Source organism: Schistocerca serialis, chromosome 5, assembly GCF_023864345.2.
Source record: "Schistocerca serialis cubense isolate TAMUIC-IGC-003099 chromosome 5, iqSchSeri2.2, whole genome shotgun sequence".
NCBI lineage: Eukaryota > Metazoa > Arthropoda > Insecta > Orthoptera > Acrididae > Schistocerca > Schistocerca serialis.
In genome coordinates, this window is record NC_064642.1 from 131,228,879 (window position 1) to 131,246,879 (window position 18,001).

The 18,001-nt window shown below is 41.9% G+C and overlaps 1 protein-coding gene across 2 annotated transcripts in view; it reads right to left on the minus strand.

Moving 5' to 3' along the window:
- LOC126481799 (alpha-1,6-mannosyl-glycoprotein 2-beta-N-acetylglucosaminyltransferase) overlaps window positions 1-18,001 on the minus strand; it is a 444,750-nt gene that overhangs the window by 100,894 nt on the left and 325,855 nt on the right. The gene's annotated exons all lie outside the window — the stretch shown is intronic.

Sequence of the window (18,001 nt, forward strand, 5' to 3'; positions counted from 1 at the left end):
TCCTGTGGTGTTCATGTAGTGAGGGCATAGACACTGTTTATAGTGATCCGTCCATTGGATGGGGACGTTAAGCTCTTGTCATCATCATGCAACGCAAACATGACACCACACTACACGCACCCATTAAAGTCACCTATATTTAAACACGACCCCACATCTCATGAAGGAAAGAGGCCATTGTGTGCAAAGGATAGAAAAAGCTTTGCAAATAAGCGACTGCACTTGCCATTTGGGTCTCCAAACCAACCATGCCAAACGATTTTATTTTTTACCACGTTATATGAACCAAAATAGGCAGCTGTTTGGCGACTGTGGTGATCAGTCAGTCAGAGAAGAGATCTTTCACACGTTTCGGTACTAGGAAAGGAAGTTTGCGCTTGAATTGAGAGAGTCCGTGGTCAGCTCTTGTAACGAGATGCCACATACCCTGGAGGTCTAACAAATTTTGTTAAATTTGAGTAATAGTGAATTTTCTGAGTTTTTGATGCATCACAAAATGTTCAAGATCAAATGCATATGACGATTTCGGAAATTTCAGTTTCTTCCGTGATAATTGAAACTTTCTTCTGGGAGTAAAAAATTCCTCCTGGCGTTCTGTGCAATGATAACCTGAAACTATCTAAGTCCAAATGTGATGATCTGTACACTATTTGAGCGAGCATTCGGAACAGTTAAATGTCGTATGTTTTTACACACTACTCACCAAGCCATAGAAAAGGGTTAGTTTTCTAGTATCTGTTCTGCGTGAAAAACGTTAAGCTGATTACTAGAGAGAGAATGCGCTTGCTCAAAGCTTGTTATCAAAGCTTGTTATAAACTGTGGTAATTATGTTTCTTTCATTTCTGTAACTTAAGTGGTAATACATAACCAATATTGTAACTCAAGGAGTCTTTTTCATTTTATAAAATTAAATTTTCCTTTAGACATAAGAGTCTCAACTTTGTAATGATGATGATAGAAACCAAGGAAATGAATTAAAATTTATACCATGTGCAAGACGTGAACGCAGGTCTGCTGCTTACAAGGTAGTGGTGACAGCCATTACACCACCATAGCAGTGCAGGTAACACAACTGCATGGACTACACTAGTCGAATAGGAGAAAGGTGTGAATTGAACAGGACTAGGGTACTCCATGGACCTGTGTTTCCTTGACACAAATTTTAATTCATTTCTTCAACCTCTATCATTATCTTCTTTCCTTGTTATTTAGAACCGGTTCTTATGAAATCCACTGACTTTCTTATTGTAAAACAGTTAAATATATTTATGCACTCTGTTGACAACCGTGGTTGTAACTAGTTATTACAGCTTACAGTTATTACAGCCACCGCCCCATCGCCCTCTTGAGTGTATGCTTTAAGTTGTTGGAACGCCTAATACTTAATAGAATTCAGGACATCGTGGATGGAATAACCCCTGCATATCAGGCAGGTTTCACAAACAAGCGCAGCTGTTGCGAACAAGTTTTAGCCCTAACATCATATATAGAGAGCGGATTCCAGAACAGGATGAAGTCAAGTGTAGCTTTTGTTGATCTGTCGTCGGCATACGACACTGTGTGGCTCCAGGGTCTTATGCTTAAGCTCAAGAGACACATACCTAGTTTAAAACTGGCAACCTTAATGAACAACATGCTGACGAACAGGTCTTTCAAAGTGAGCATCGGCCACAACACCAGCAGATCGTATAAAATAAAAAAAATGGCCTTCCTCAAGGATCTGTGATGGCTCCAACCCTTTTTAATTTGTATATTAGCGACTTGCCAAATACAGTCAGCAGGAAATTTTGCTACGCCGATGATCTGGCACTAGTTGTACAAACTAAAACACTTGGGGAAGGAGCGAACGTATTCACAGAAGATCTGGAGTCCTTGAATTCCTATTATAAAAAATGGCGACTCTGCCCTAATCCAACCAAGACTGAGGTGTGTGCTTTCCACTTGAACAATAAAATGGACCACCAGGAACTGAATGTGAACTTCTGTGAACAAAGAGTCAAACACAACTTCAACCCCAAATACCTTGGCATAACACTAGACCGCTCCCTGACTTACAAAAAACATCTAGAAAACGTAAGCAAAAAGCTAAAGAGTCGCAACAACATTCTGAGAAAATTGGCTGGCTCGACTTGGGGAGTTCAAGCATCCACCTTACGTACTGCCGCAATAGCGCTGGTATATCCGGTTGCCGAATATTGCTCTGCTGTCTGGCATTCGAGCACTCATACCAAGAAAATCGACGTCCAGTTGAACGAGTGTATGAGGATAATAACGGGTACTACTAAATCCACCCCACTCCCTTGGCTGCTTACTCTAAGCAATATCCCACCTCCACAACTGAGAAGGCAAGAAGCAGCAGCAAGAGAGTAGTAAAAAATTCATGACTCAGATTACCCACAGAATCTACCAATCCACGATGTTTTGAACGAAATACCATCGACCCGCTTGAAGTTACGGAAGCCTATATGGGTTAATACACAAGAACATCAACCTGACATCAAGGAGCAATGGCGGCACTTTTGGAATGATTCTGGAATTAACAAACAAGGTATCCAAGATCCTACTCTGGAGTTACTGGGCTTTGTCCTGAAGAGATGAACCTGGACTAAATTAAACCGTATCAGAACGGGCCATGCAAGATGCAATGCATATAAGTACAAGTGGGGTCTATGCGACTCACTAGCCTGTGACTGTGGAGCACCAGAACAAAACGTCCGCCATATTATTGAAGAATGCCCCTTAAGAAGATACGCCGGACCTGTCTCTAAGGTTATATATGTGAAACCCTCTGCTTTGGATTGGCTGTGTAATCTAGATATTGAGCTTTAAATATATGAATGAGTATCTAGTCAGGCTTGCCAAGCTTTTAACGTGTAGTTATTTTGTCTTGAGTGGTTGTACTTCCTCCTTTTGTGCTATTGCTTGTTTTTTACACATGTGCTATTTACACATTGTTTTGTTTTATACATTTCGTTTACATGTTGTTGTGCTTATACAAAATATTGTCGCTGTATTGTCATACGCAAAATAAAATAAATAAATAAAATAAAAAATAACAGCTTTTCTTGGTTTAGGAACATAGTATGTCGCTTCAGCGCAGGATGTGTTCCGCAGAAACAACTACGTTTATTTTCGATGTTAGTACGATGACAGATAAATAAGCAACTCCGCCGTACTTACGCAGGAGAACATTGATGTGGATTGTCTCTTGTACCCAGGTCCAGCGCAGATATCGATTACGACAGCGCACCAGATATGCATGTGACGTTCGGCTTGATAAATACGCCAACCAACCGGAGGCACTGGTGGAATGTCTAGTGCCCCGCAATGCTAAATAAAGAATGCCGATCCGCGCACGCTTATTGGCGTCGTACTAATGATAACAACGCTATTTTGCCTTTAATTCCATTGCAGTAAGTTTGTGACTAAACGTTTAACTTGCGACTGGCTTGGCTGTTGTTTGCAAGTTGTTCTTAGCTACCAATGAGTGCCGCGTTGTTGGCCGTTTGGAACAAGACCACATCTGGCTGAAGTCCACGTTCCTTCCCGTATCCATTAGTGTTTGGTCGATCAGAACCTGAGCGTGAGGGCAGCTTTGCTGTACTTGGGTGTGGGTGCAGGTGTGTGTATGTGTGTTTCGGGTGGGGAGAGCTTTTTTTTTGCATTCGAATGCAACATTGTGTGTATTGAAAAGACCGCCTCCACTGAAGTAACGGGTGTTGGGGGAACACTTTCAACGACGTCATTGCGATCTACAATGCGTAACTTAAACAGTCACAGGACAGTTGTTATTAGCAAACATCTTCGCAACCAGGTGAATGCAGAAAGAGAGACTTCACCCGAGCTCGGCGTGCAGACTGTAGACTAACAAATAATGGAAACATACTATGTAATTTTCGTAGACGTAGTGGTGATAACTTGTTGGTCCGCAGCCGATAACGATGACCTGAAAAAAATTAGTTTCGCAGCTACACTTATTAAAGATGATTATTCAGAATAACTATTTCGATGTATGTTCTTCATTTTCAAATGCCTTCGATGGCTGTTACTGACTACTGCAGGCACCTGAAAAATCTGTAACTACCTAGAAGCCAGTAATGACTGTGAAAATACATTTCTTTGCTGTGAATGGAATTATGAGTATCATGTTATATCATTTATGGCAACAGGACATGTTTAGCTACTGTAACATCCTGACTGTCGTCTTTCGACTGTGAAGAATAGTGCAGATTCTACAAAGTTTTTGCTGTAATTTCAGGAGTATTGGCACGGCCTATGACTACACTAACAAGGAGATACATGTATATGCAACCATTTCGGATGCATTCATTGTCGCAGGTCTTGTTCCCAGCAAGGAAGGTATATTCCGAGACGTTATGCTCTCGTTCTGAAAAGGTTCGAAATTTATTTGATGAGAAAGATTACATAAAATTGTTCCCTGGCTTTCACAAGTGTCGGATTTGAATATTATCGCTCTATTGGAGTCCATACTGGAAGAACTATTGTCCTCTTCCAGCTACACACCTTCCGCTTCTTTTAATCCGGCCCTGATACATTTCAGCGAAAACCTTATAATTCATTGAGGCAGAAAAAGTGCTATGTTCTACCAACTAACATTAAGTTGACGTTACATGAACTGCGTCAATACTGTGTCTTCTAGCTACTATGGTTTCTATCTCACTTTGACTAGCGGCGTGCGTAAACACGTTCAGCGATTTGGTTCAGCACTTATGTTGACGCCTCGGTATTGTGTTTTGTTCATGGCCTGCAGTGACACCTTGTTTTCAGTAAATATGATGTACAAGACGGTTTTGCTTTAAAGTTATGAATTTACTTAAAAATTGCCGACAGTTTTAAGAGTTACACAAAAAAAGTTAACGCGGAATGTTCAAGGACCGAGAACTATTATTGCGTTACGTATAAAGGCTTGTTTGAATATTTGCCGCTCACCGAATTTACAAGATGTTTTACAATTTATGTTACACGCTTCTACAGGTTGTAGAGGAGACTTCATAGATCAAGTTTTACATAGAAACCCCCGTCCTGAATCGTCATCCAACGATGCTACAGAGCGTCAAAGTTCCTAGGCGCCGGTGATTCCGTGTTGATGTTACAGACTTTCAAGGTGAGGCAGAAGGGTAAAAGTATCAATCTGAGTAAAGGGTCCCTGGATCGGAAACGAACGAGTCGAAAGTAATAAGCGAAAACGGTTCTGATACCTCTAACAGTGGAACAGATGTACCTGTATCCAGCTGGAACACACTTGCGAGTAACAGGTACCACATAGGGAAGCTGTACCGTACACTGCATGCAGACAAGCTCCACACACACCCCACACAGTGAGATGATCTACGGCCGATCTCCCACTACTATATAACGATCTTGATTGTTCCAGGAACGAAGCGGCTGCAGCAAACTGGGATACATCGCCATCGCTTGCCCAACCTTGCATGAGCTATCGCAGCTCGTAAGCCACTACTGCTCTTACTACCCATCCCACTGTCGCAGAGGTATTTTTCCCACGGCACGAGCCTTAGCCTTTTTACCCTCTGCTCTTCAAATTGCTACCCTCACTCGCGTTTCGTCCACTATCTATCACCTGATGGACCGCGTTAATGCGTAGTCTTACCAAGACGCACGGTTAACATTACAGCCCAGCTTAGCCGGCCGAAGTGGCCGTGCGGTTAAAGGCGCTGCAGTCTGGAACCGCAAGACCGCTACGGTCGCAGGTTCGAATCCTGCCTTGGGCATGGATGTTTGTGATGTCCTTAGGTTAGTTAGGTTTAACTAGTTCTAAGTTCTAGGGGACTAATGACCACAGCAGTTGAGTCCCATAGTGCTCAGAGCCATTTGAACCATTTGAACAGCCCAGCTTCCTGTGACCCACCTATTAGATAGCTAACATGTTGACGGAGGTGACAGTAGAACTTTTGGTCTGGTCACCAAGTTGGTGCGGGCGTTGAGGGGCCCCATCTCTATAAAAATATTGTTGTCGCTAATACTGTAGGGTAGGCAGCTTTCAGAGGTAGTAATATGAATCAAAACAAGCAAAAATGACTAGCAAACGTGGGCTCTAAAATGCATATCTTAAGAGCTATGAGCACTAGTTCAGTAGAGGGGACATGTTTCACACAGCGAAGATGAACAAGTGCTTAAAGCTCCTCAGATATGCACTTTAGAGTCCATGTTTACAGACACTCTTTCTTGACTTGGTCCATACCAGTATCTCTGAAAGATGCATACTCTGTAGTCTTAGCAACAACAGTACCGGTACATGTATTCCACTGTCAGAGGTGTCACAACCGTTTCCGAACCAGGGACCCTTACCTCAAATTGATACATGTATCCGTCTCCATCATCCTTGAAAGTTTGTGACATAACGGAATCGCCCTGTTTATATATATACCCTATGGATGAAGTTTCCGGACATGGGTTCCGATGTAAAACTTGATCTACTAAGTCCCCTCAACGACTTCTACAAGTGTGTAATTTGACTTGTGAAACACACTGTATATGCGTCTGCAAGAATTGGACATCCAGGCGTGCGTATGGAAAAAGTGGATAGCAATGAAACGATAAAAGTGAAAAGTTGCAGAAGTAGATAACCCAGCGGGGAATATCCAACAACAAATGACACAGCACCTCAAAGCCAGCCTGAAGGTAAGCGAACCATTCTCTAAGCATTATATTTGGTCAAGGAGAAAGAGAACATATCAGACAATATTTGGTGGATCCTACACAAGTAATTAACGTGTCCTGAAAAGGAAAAAAAGAATACTTCGATAGTATTCATTTGTCTAGACTTCAACGTACAAAGAACTGGAAATATTTTCGATTGCTTTAGACAGCAACAAGAGCATGTCTGATTTAGTGCTCAGTTTGGAATTTAACTACGTCGCTTTGATGAATTTTTATAAATACTAATTGGTGAATCAAAAAAGTATGGAAATATAAATTTTCACGCTTTTTCAATGAAAAATTATTTACATTTTCAGCAGCATGTACATGCGTGTTTATTTTTTCAAATTTTATGTAATATAGTACATAAGTAATTAGAAAAATGTAAAACGCAAACTAAAGCTGTCCTAAACCCGAAGCATGTTTTTCGGGCACCACAGTGCTTTACTAGGATCGCCGTATTAGTGGTGCTATGCCTCTGCCTTTCCCCAAGTTTATCCAGTCACAAGGACGCCTGAAATCGAAAGTGGTCAGCCAGACTGACATTTTTCACAAATGCAAATCATTAGCTGTGAGGAAAGAAGCGAAAATTGACAGAAAAAAATACGATCGACTGAGGACTTGTACCCTTACACCCACTTCATCATCGGATTACATATCGTTACGTCAACATCGATATATACGATTACGTAGTTCAGGGATAAAGTCAATCTTCACATTAAATTCGTTTATACCACAGCATTACACGGCTAATAAACTGCTCAAAAAAGTTCTGCACCAACATCATGACTTATTTATCGGAAACTTCGCTCTTAATGTGTCCCTTCAACTCTTTCCCGCCGAAACTGATTATTTATAAGTTTCAGGGTTGTCGTTTCGTCTTTACGCGATGTTTTGACGGTTTACTTAGACGTCTACAGGCAATATTTCGGCGATGGATTCAAGATGTTAATGTGCGCGGACTACCACACCCATCTCTTGATTATGTATCTGAGGGAGGCATGAATCAACTGAATGCATAACTAGTGACCTGCACCCTATGGGGCATGCTTGGGACGAGTTGAAAACTTGCGGTGCGTCGTCGCAGAAACCTTCGTCACGCACTGGATGATCTCAGAGGGGTTTCCGGCGGACGGAGGGACTGGTTTGAGTGACACCATGTCGACCATTTTGTGGACAGCACGCCAAGCAGGAGCGAAGGATGTTGTAACACGTGGGATGGAGCAATGCGCTATTGAATATTACTGTGCATCTCTTTTTACTTGTCCAGATGTGCGCTTTAGGATAAATAAGTTTCATTTTGGTTGTCGTGTTGTTTTTACTTCACGGTAGAAAAAACCTTTTTTTTTAGATTTCGTAATGCTTAATATTTAATTTGTTGCTGCCCATGAATCTAAGCCCAACCACTTTTGCGGTTGTGCAAATAATACAAACCTTTTTTGCGCGGATTACACTAAATATGATGTAGCAACTTGTTTTGAATGCTGCGTTTCAGCCTTTGACTGCTATGTAGGGGTAGGTGACATTGGCAGATCATCGATGTTGACTTCGATTTCATCATCGACGTATAAACATCGATCGGTGATAACAATCGACCCAAAACATCGACGTTAAATGATGAATTTATAGAATGGTGCAAAAAGTAGCATACAACTACAGCCAACATTCATGGATTTCCAGCACACTAGATTAATTGTGGGATAGCAACTTGTGTTAAACAGTTCGATATAGAAACAGCCAAAGTTACAAGATTCACTTTTTTTTAGCTGATGAATAGTTTTGTGTTACCTGAACCCATTTTTAAATCATCCTGAGAGACAAAACAGTGTTTTCGGAAACAGCACATAAACCATGGGAAGATTATACATACACGTATAACAAAATCAAGTTTAACCATGTACAATTATATGTTTGTTTTGTCACTGTCCATGGCTAAACTTATCTTTTTATACGTATACGTATGGTTTATATGCTATTTCGGAAAACACTCTTTTGTCTGCCAGGATGATTTGAAAATGGGTTTAGGTAAACCTACACTAGTCTGCAGTTAAATACAAAGTAAAACTTGTAACTTTGGCTGTTTTGTATCGAACATTCATCATCACATTCATTAACCAATAAATACAGCATTGGGGACTGGAATGCGATTGTAGGTGAAAGGAGTTGAAGACAAGGTTACGGGAGAATATTGGCATGGTAGTAGGAATGAGAGAGGTGAAATACTAATTGAGTTCCACAACAAATTTCAGCTATTCAGCTGTTCAAGAATTACAAAAGGAGGAGGTATATTTGCAAAAAGGCCTGGAGAGACGCGAAGATTCCATCTGGATTACATGATGGTCAGACAGGTTTCTAAATCGGATATTGGATTGTAAGGCGTATCCAGGAGCAGATATAGACACTTCACACTTTAGTAATTTCGAAGAGTAAATTGAAGTTTAAGAGAACCACACGGAAGAATTCATGTGTAAGAAAGTGGGATAATGAAGTACTGAGGAATGATGAGACGCGTCTGAAGGTCACTAAGATAGGATCTTTCGGAAAAATATCACCCACACAATTCCGAAGACTACAAGAGCTGGTAAGTGCGAGAATTATCGCACATTCAGCTTAACAGCTCACGCTGACAAGAATAATATGCAACAGAATGGAAAAGGAAACTGAGGATCTATTATAAGACAATCAGTTCGTCACGGTAAATAATGACAGCCAAACCAGTTGCAGGATAAAGATTTATTAAAATTCTTGACCAATTCTTTTATTAATCTCCATTGCAGGATGTAATTTTAGATATTTTACTTCTGATGAAGGTATATTTATATATACCGAAACCTTGGTCAAGAATTTTACTAAATCTTTATCCTGCAACTGTTTTGGCTGTCATCATTTAACGTGAAGAATTTCAACAGTTGCTGTTTCAGCCATGTTTAAAATCTTGAAACAATCAGTTCGGATTTAGGAAAGGTAAAGGCAACAGAGAGAGAGAGTTCTGATGTTGTGCTTGATATGAAAGCACAACTAAAGAAAAATCAAGACACTTTCACAGGATTTGTCGATCTGGAGAAAGTGTTCGATAATGTTAAACAGTGGAAGATGTGGGAAATTATGAGTGGTATACAGGTAAGTTATAGGGAGAGATGTGTTATTATGCAACATGTACAAGAGCCAAGAGGGAATAATAAGAGTAGAAGAACGAAGTGCTCGGTTTAAGAAGCGGGTAAGACAGGAATATAGTATTTCGCCCCAACCGTTCAATCTATACATCGAAGAAGCAATGATGAAAAGAGTGGGAATACATTTCAAGGTGAAAGGAAATCAATGAGAGGATTCGCTGATGATATTGCTATTCTCAGTGAAAGTGAAGAATAATTACAGGATTTGCTGAATGGAATGAATAATATAATGAGTACAGAACATGGGTTGAGAATAAATCGAAGAAAGACGAATGTAATGAAAAGTAGCAGGTATGAGAAGAGCGCGAAAACATCAAAACTAATGGTCAGGAAGTAGATGAAGTCAAGAAATTTTGCTACCTAGGCAGCAAAATAATCAATGACGGACGGAGCAGGCAGGATATAAGAAGCAGACTAGCACTGGCAAAAAGGGCTTTCCTGGCCAAGACAAATCTGCTAGTATCAAAACATAAGTCTTAATTTGAGGAAGAAATTTCTGAGAATGTACGTTTGGAGCACATCACAGTATGTTATTGAAACATAGACTGTGGAAAAACCTGAACAGAAGAGACTCGAAGCATTTGACGTGTGATATTACAGTAGAATGTTGAAAATTAGGTGGATCCCCCAAGAAAAGGAATGAGGAGGTTCTGTGCAGAATCGGAGATAAAAGGAATATATGGAAAACTCTGACAAGAACAAAGGACACAGTAGCCGACCGTTGTGGCCGAGCGGTTCTAGGCGCTTCAGTCTGGAACCGAGCGACCGCTACCGTCGCAGGTTCGAATCCAGCCACGGGCATGGATGTGTGTGATGTCCTTAGGTTAGTTCGGTTTAAGTAGTTCTAGGGGACTGATGACCTCAGATGTTAAGTCCCATAGTGCTCAGAGTCATTTGAACCAAAGGACACAGTAACAGGATAGCTGTTAAGACATCGGGGAATAACTTCCACTATACTAGAGAGGAAAATAAATATTGGAATACATTGAATACATTCAGCAAATAGTTCAAGACATAGGTTGGTGGATACTGCAATAAGTAATACCACAGTAGGCAGTTCAGATGAAGAGGAGTTAGCATCTTTGAAAAGGTCAATCGCAGATGATGGAAAGAAAAACATAGATACCAAGAAGGTAACTACAAAGGAACCATGGGGAACAACAGAAATACTGATCAACGAAAGAAGGAAGTACAAAAATGTTCCAGGAAATACAGAAATACAGCAATATAAATCACTTAGGAATGAAATAAATACGAAGTGCAGGGAAGGAAAGGCAAAATGTCTCCATGAAAAATGTGAAGGAATCGAAAAAGAAATGATCGTCGGAAAGACTGAGCGTATAGGAAAGTCAAAATAACCTTCGGAGAAAGTTAAAGCAAAGGTGGTAACATTAAGAGTAAAACGCGAATTCCACTGTTGAATGCAGCGGAGAGGGCGCATAGAGGGAAAGAGTACACTGCAGACTTGTAGGAGAGGTGGACTTGTCTTATGGAGTGATACAAGAATAAACGGAAGCCGACAGGGAAAATACGGGAGATAAGTATTAGATTCAGAATTTAAAAGAGGAAGACTTAAGATCAAATAAGGCAGAAGGGGTTGATGAAATTCCATGGATTTCTTAAATCGCTGGAGAAAGTGGAAACAAAGTGACTATTCTCGTTGGTGTGTAGAATGCACACTGAGGCGCGTAAGTCATGGGATAGCGTCATGCATGTATGCAGATGGCCGGTGTAAAAGGGCCGTGCGTTGGCCGAGCTGACATTTGTACTCAGATGATATATGTGAAAAGGTTTGCGACGTGATTATGGGCGCACAACGGGACTTGACAGACTTTGAACGCAGGATGGTAATTGGAGCTAGACGCATTGGTCATTCCACTTCGGAAATCGTTAGGAAATTCAATATTCCGAGATCAACAGTGTCAAGAGTGTGCCGAGAATACCAAACTTCGGTCATTACCTCTCCCAACGGCCGACGCAATGGCCGATGGCCTTCACTTAACGACCGAGGGCAGCGGCATTTGCGTAGAGTGTCAGTGTTAACAGACAAGCAACACTGCGTGAAATAATCGCAGAAATCAATTTTGGACGTGCGACGAAGGTATCCGTTACGACGTTGGGCGAAATATGGCGTTAATGGGCTATGGCAGCAGACAACCGAGGCGAGTGCTTTTTACTAACAGCACGATACCGCCTGCTACATCTCTCCTGTGGTCGGGTGGTAGCTCCATAATGGTGTGGGCTGTGTTTAAACGCAGTGAACTGGGTCCTTGGTTCAACTGAAACGATGACTGGAAATGGTTATGTTCAGCTACTTGCAGACCATTTGCAGCCATTCATGGACTTCATGGCCGGCCGGAGTGGCCGTGCGGTTCTAGGCGTTTGAGTCTGGAACCGCGTGACCGCTACGGTCGCAGGTTCGAATCCTGCCTCGGGCATGGATGTGTGTGATGTCCTTAGGTTAGTTAGGTTTAAGTAGTTCTAAGTTCTAGGGGACTTATGACCTCAGCAGTTGAGTCCCATAGTGCTCAGAGCCATTTGAACCATGGACTTCATGTTCCCAAACAGCAACAGAATTTTTATGAATGACAGTGCGCCATGTCATCAGGCCACAACTGTTCGCAGTTAGATTGAAGAACACTCTGGACAGTTCGAGCGAATGCTTTGGCCACCCAGATCGCCCGACATGAATCCCATTGAACATTTATGGGACATTATAAAGAGATCAGTTCGTGCAGAACGTCCTACACTGGTAGGACTTTCAGAATTATGAATGGCTCTGGAGGCAACGTGGCTCAGTATTTCTGCAGAGGGCTTCCGACAACTTGCTGAATCCGTCCACGTCAAGTTGCTGCACTACGCCGCGCAGAAGGAGATCCGACAAGATATTAGGTGGTGTGTCACGGCTTCCGTCACCTCAATGTATGAGACGGGCGATATCCATCAGCCGTCCGGAAAAAAATCATCCACACAATTCCGAAGATTGAAAGTGAGAGGATTATCGCACAATCAGTCTCTCAAGACGAATAGACAGCAGAATGGAAAATAAAACTGAGGATCTGTTAGAGGACAATCATTTTGGCTTTAGGAAAGGTATAGGCACCAGAGAGACAGTTCTGACATTGCGGTTGGTAATGGAAGCAAGGTTGGAGAATTGTCATCCTGGAAAAAGCGTTCGGCAGTGTAAAATGGTGCAAGATGTTCGAAATTCTGAGACAAAGGGGAGTAAGTTATACGGAAAGGTCGGTAATAAACAATATGTACAGCAACCACGAGGGAACTAACTTTGGAAGGATGTAAGACAGGGATGAAGTATTTCGCCCCTACTATTCAATCTGTGCATCGAAGAAGCAATGATGGAAATAAAAGAAAGGTTCAAGAGTGGAATTAAAATTCAAGTGAAAGTATATCAGAGATGACATTTCTATCCTCAGGACAGCGAAGAAGAGTTTGAGGATCTGCTGAATGGAATGAACAGGCTAATGAGTGCAGAATATAGACAGAGTAAATCGAAGGAAGTCTAAGGTAACGAGAAGTCACAGAAATGGGAATAGAGAGAAACTTATCGAAATTGGTGATCACAAATTAGACGAAATGAAGGAATTCTGCTACCTCGGAAGCAAAATAACCCATGATGGCCGAAGCAAGGTGGACTAGCAACAGCCAAGAGGGCATCCCTGCCCAAAAGAAGTCCACTAGTAACAAAGATAGGCCTTAATTTGAGGAAGAAATTTCTAAGACTGGACGTTTGGAAGCCAGCATTGTTCTGTTGTTGAATCACTGAGTGTGGGAAAACCGGAAAAGAAGAAAATAATCGAAGCAGCTGAGATGAAGTGCTACCGAAGAACGTTGAAACTTGGGTTGACTGACAAAGCTAGGAATGAAGTAGTCCTTCGTAGAATCAGCGAAGAAAGGAACATATGAAAAACATGGAAAAGAAGAAAGGGCAGGATACTAGAACATGTGTTAGGATATCTTGGGATAATTTTTATAGTATTGGAGGGGGCTGTAGAGGATAAAAACTGTAGAGGAAGACAGAGATTAGAATACATCCAGCAAATAATTGAGGACGTAGGTTGTAAGTGGTATTCTGCGATGAAGAGGTTAGCACAGGAGAGACTTTCGTGGCGGGCGGCATCAAACCAGTCAGAAGTCTGATGACAGTTTTTGTCTACAGACTATAATACTTCTTATTAGATGTTGGTAATTCCAAGTAAAATCGATTCTTACTGCACACGCCACATTAAGAGTAACACGCAAATCTTCTCAATTTCTGCGAAGTCTTTCGTAAGAACGTAAATGCTAAAAAATATAAAAAGTGTCAACAACTCGCTGACATCGCTCGTTGGCGAATGCAATGATGCTGCACTGCCGTGTCATTTGGTAATCGTCTGTAATATTAATGCAGACAGCGTGAAAATGAAAAGTGTGTTGAAAGTATTTATTATTTGTAATAATTGTTTTTAAAGTACCAGAAGAGAGGAGTAAAATTATTCGACAACTGACAGAACATCTGAAAAGCCTTGTGTCTGTATATGATAGTTTTCTTTACGTATGTATGTAATTTATTCAGTCCGATCAAATGTAATTTTACGTATCAGAAACGGAGAATGTACTTCCATAATTGAAAGCATAATTTATAATTTTAAAAAATTAAAAATATTTTCAGGATGACTCAATATCAACATTGGTCATAAAATTACAACTGGATCCTTGTCTCGACCAGCAGGCTCACCTGACGTGAGGAACTCTGGTCCTAGGTGAAGACAGTTAGTGGCACGAAAGTTAGTGTCCAGTCACTAACCGAAGGGACAGGAATTAAAACTGAAGGTAGCAAAAGAAAAGCGGCAATGTTTAACTACGTTTCCAAATGTGAGACCTGAGTTTCTCCTGGCGTATACAACTTTCAAATAACTTCCGGGAATTCAGCCAGGTAACACTTTCAGCGACCGCCGATATTTCGGCGGGAGAACACCCCGCCATTTTCAAGGCAAACTGCAACGGACGGGCGGCGTACATGCAAATTTAATACCTCGGTTCTCCGACAGAAGCAGGAAAGATAACACACACACACACACACACACACACACACACACACACACATCCATGCCTGAGGCAGGATTCGAACCTGCGACCATAGCGGTCGCGCGGTTCCAGGCTGAAGTACAGACAAGTACTCTTGTCGTGCTTAGAAAGTAGTGTTGTAAAACTGTCATAAGCTACAGTAGACATCGCGAGTTAATGTGGAGTACGGCAGTTTTCCTAGTAGCGCTGGTCAGTTACGATCGTACCTGCGTTACGTGTATGTTGTGTGTGTTGCATATCTTTCAAGCGTTACCTCACAAGGATGGCCTTTTTTTTGCGAATGCGGTCACTGTTTTATTACATTTCCCTGAAAATCGGAGGTGGTGAAACGTCTAGAAACTGAGTGAGGGCCAGGTAACTTAAGGAATATTTTCGTTCTCTCTGTTACTTGAAAGTAAATCGCATTTAAAGCAAAATAAAAATTGTAAATACTTAATTCAGGTTCTATTCGAACATTGTTGACTTGTTAAGCGAAACAGAGGGATGTTGTAGCAAAAATAAAGAACCCTACAGAAATTGATGATATAGCGCTAGAAAAAGCTATTTGCTCAACAAAAAAGGCAAAATAAAAAAAGCACAAAACAAAAGTATATCAAACATCGCTTCAGTGCTCCGTCAAACTTCTCTAAACATGCCTCTATATGCCCATCTTTTTAGAGATGGTTGTGGGACTCGACTGTTCGATGCAGGATGTCCGATTAAACACCTTTCAGTCATCTAGTTTCCAAACTTATTTTATTTGGCTACGCCGTCGTCAGGCCCCTGATCGACGTGCAGGGTGACTCTAGCTCAGTTGTGATCAAAACAGGGGCCAACAATACTGGTATTAGTGGATTTTTGGGAATGCGACCACTTCAGCCGTCATCAGTCGGCAGATGGCTGAAAGGTGTTTGACATCCTGTGCTCTAAACATGTTCTTGTCATTCATAGACAACTTTCATATCTATCAACTATAAGAGGGAACTCTCAAGTTTGACTATAATGTAAAATAACAAAAACAACTGCAAATAGTTGTGCATATGATGTGTAATTTCAACAAAAGTAATTTCTTTGGTTACATAAAGGCGCAGAAGTTAGGCGATCAACTGATTCTTATTGCTTATAAAATGCCGTTTTTATTCTGGAGGGACATAAAATACACAATGGAGTAACACCGAATGATGTGTGGTTCTAATTGTGAGCAAAACAAAAAACCGAAGAAAAAAAAACGAGTAGTCGTTGGCTCCTAGTTTCTCTCTTAAACACTCATTTACGTTTCTTGCCCTACCAATACTATCGGTAATCCTACAGTTTGTTACCTCATTTATGTAGTGTACCGAAATTACCGAACCGCAGGTTTGATAGAGCTGAACTCTAATTGGAAGTTACATTTACAACAACCACACTGCATGATACTAGTCAAAGTTTCCATGAGGTGGACGTACACAAACTGAGGATGGCTAGTAACGGTCGAAGCTAGTTTTAGATTAGATTAGATTAAATTTACTTTCATTCCAATTGATCCGTAGTGAGGAGGTCCTCCAGGTGTAGAACATGTCAGAAAAACGAAAATGTTCAAATGTGTGTGAATTCTTAAGGGACCAAACTGCCGAGGTCATCGGTACCTAGACTTGCACACTACTTAAACTAACTTATGCGAAGAACAACACACAGTCATACCCAGGGGAGGACTCCGACCTCCGGCGGGAGGGGCCGTGCAGTCCGTGACATGCCGCCATGAACCTCGCGCTCACTCTACGCAGCGGTAGTTTTCAGTTCTCCTGTGTGTCTTTGTTGCTAATCGAAATTAAAAACACTCAATATTCGGTGAAAAAAATCATTGACAGTAGTAACAAGTAGCCTCGTTTCTCTTCGATATCGAGTGTCCATAATGTGTCTCTGCCATCGATGATACGATGTGTTCAAGACTGCAGTGTCGATATTGAAACATATTACACTACCGGCCATTAAAATTGCTACACCACGAAGATGACGTGCTACAGAGGCGAAATTTAACCGAAAGGAAGAAGATGCTGTGATATGCAAATGATTAGCTTTTCAGAGCATTCACACAAGGTTGGCGCCGGTGGCGACACCTACAACGTGCTGACATGAGGAATGTTTCCAACCGATTTCTCATACACAAACAGCAGTTGACCGGCGTTGCCGGGTGAAACATCGTTGTGGTGCCTCGTGTAAGGAGGAGAAATGCGCGTACCATCATGTTGCCGACTTTCATAAAGGTCGGATTGTAGCCTATCGCGATTGCAGTTTATCGTATCGCGACATTGCTGCGCGCGTTGGTCGAGATCCAATGACTGTTAGCAGAATATGGAATCGATGGGTTCAGGAGGGTAATACGGAACACCTTGCTGGATCCCAACGGCCTCGTATCACTAGCAGTCGAGATGACAAGTCATCTTAACCGCATGGCTGTAACGAATCGTGCAGCCACGTCTCGATCCCTGAGTCAACAGATGGGGACATTTGCAAGACAACAATCATCTGCACGAACAGTTCTACGACGTTTGCAGCAGCATGGACTATCAGGTCGGAGACCATGGCTGCGGTTACCCTTGACGCTGCATCACAGACAGAAGCGCCTGCGATGGTGTACTCAGCGACGAACCTGGGTGCCCGAATGGCAAAACGTCATTTTTTCGGATGAATCCAGGTTCTGTTTACAGCATCATGATGGTCGCATCCGTGTTTGGCGACATCGCGGTGAACGCACATTGGAAGCGTGTATTCGTTATCGCCATACTGGCGTATCACCCTGCTTGATGTTGGCATTGGTTACACGTCTCGGTCACCTGTTATTCGCATTGAAGGCACTTTGAACAGTAGACGTTACATGCCAGATGTGTTACGACCCGTGGCTCTACCCTTCATTCGATCCCTGCGAAACCCTACATTTCAGCAGGATAATGCACAACCGCATGTTGCAGGTCCTGTACGGGTCTTTCTGGATACAGAAAATATTCGACTGCTGCCCTGGCCAACACATTCTCCAGATCTCTCACCAACTGAAAACGTCTGGTCAATGGGGGCCGAGCAACTGTCTCCTCACAATACGCCAGTCACT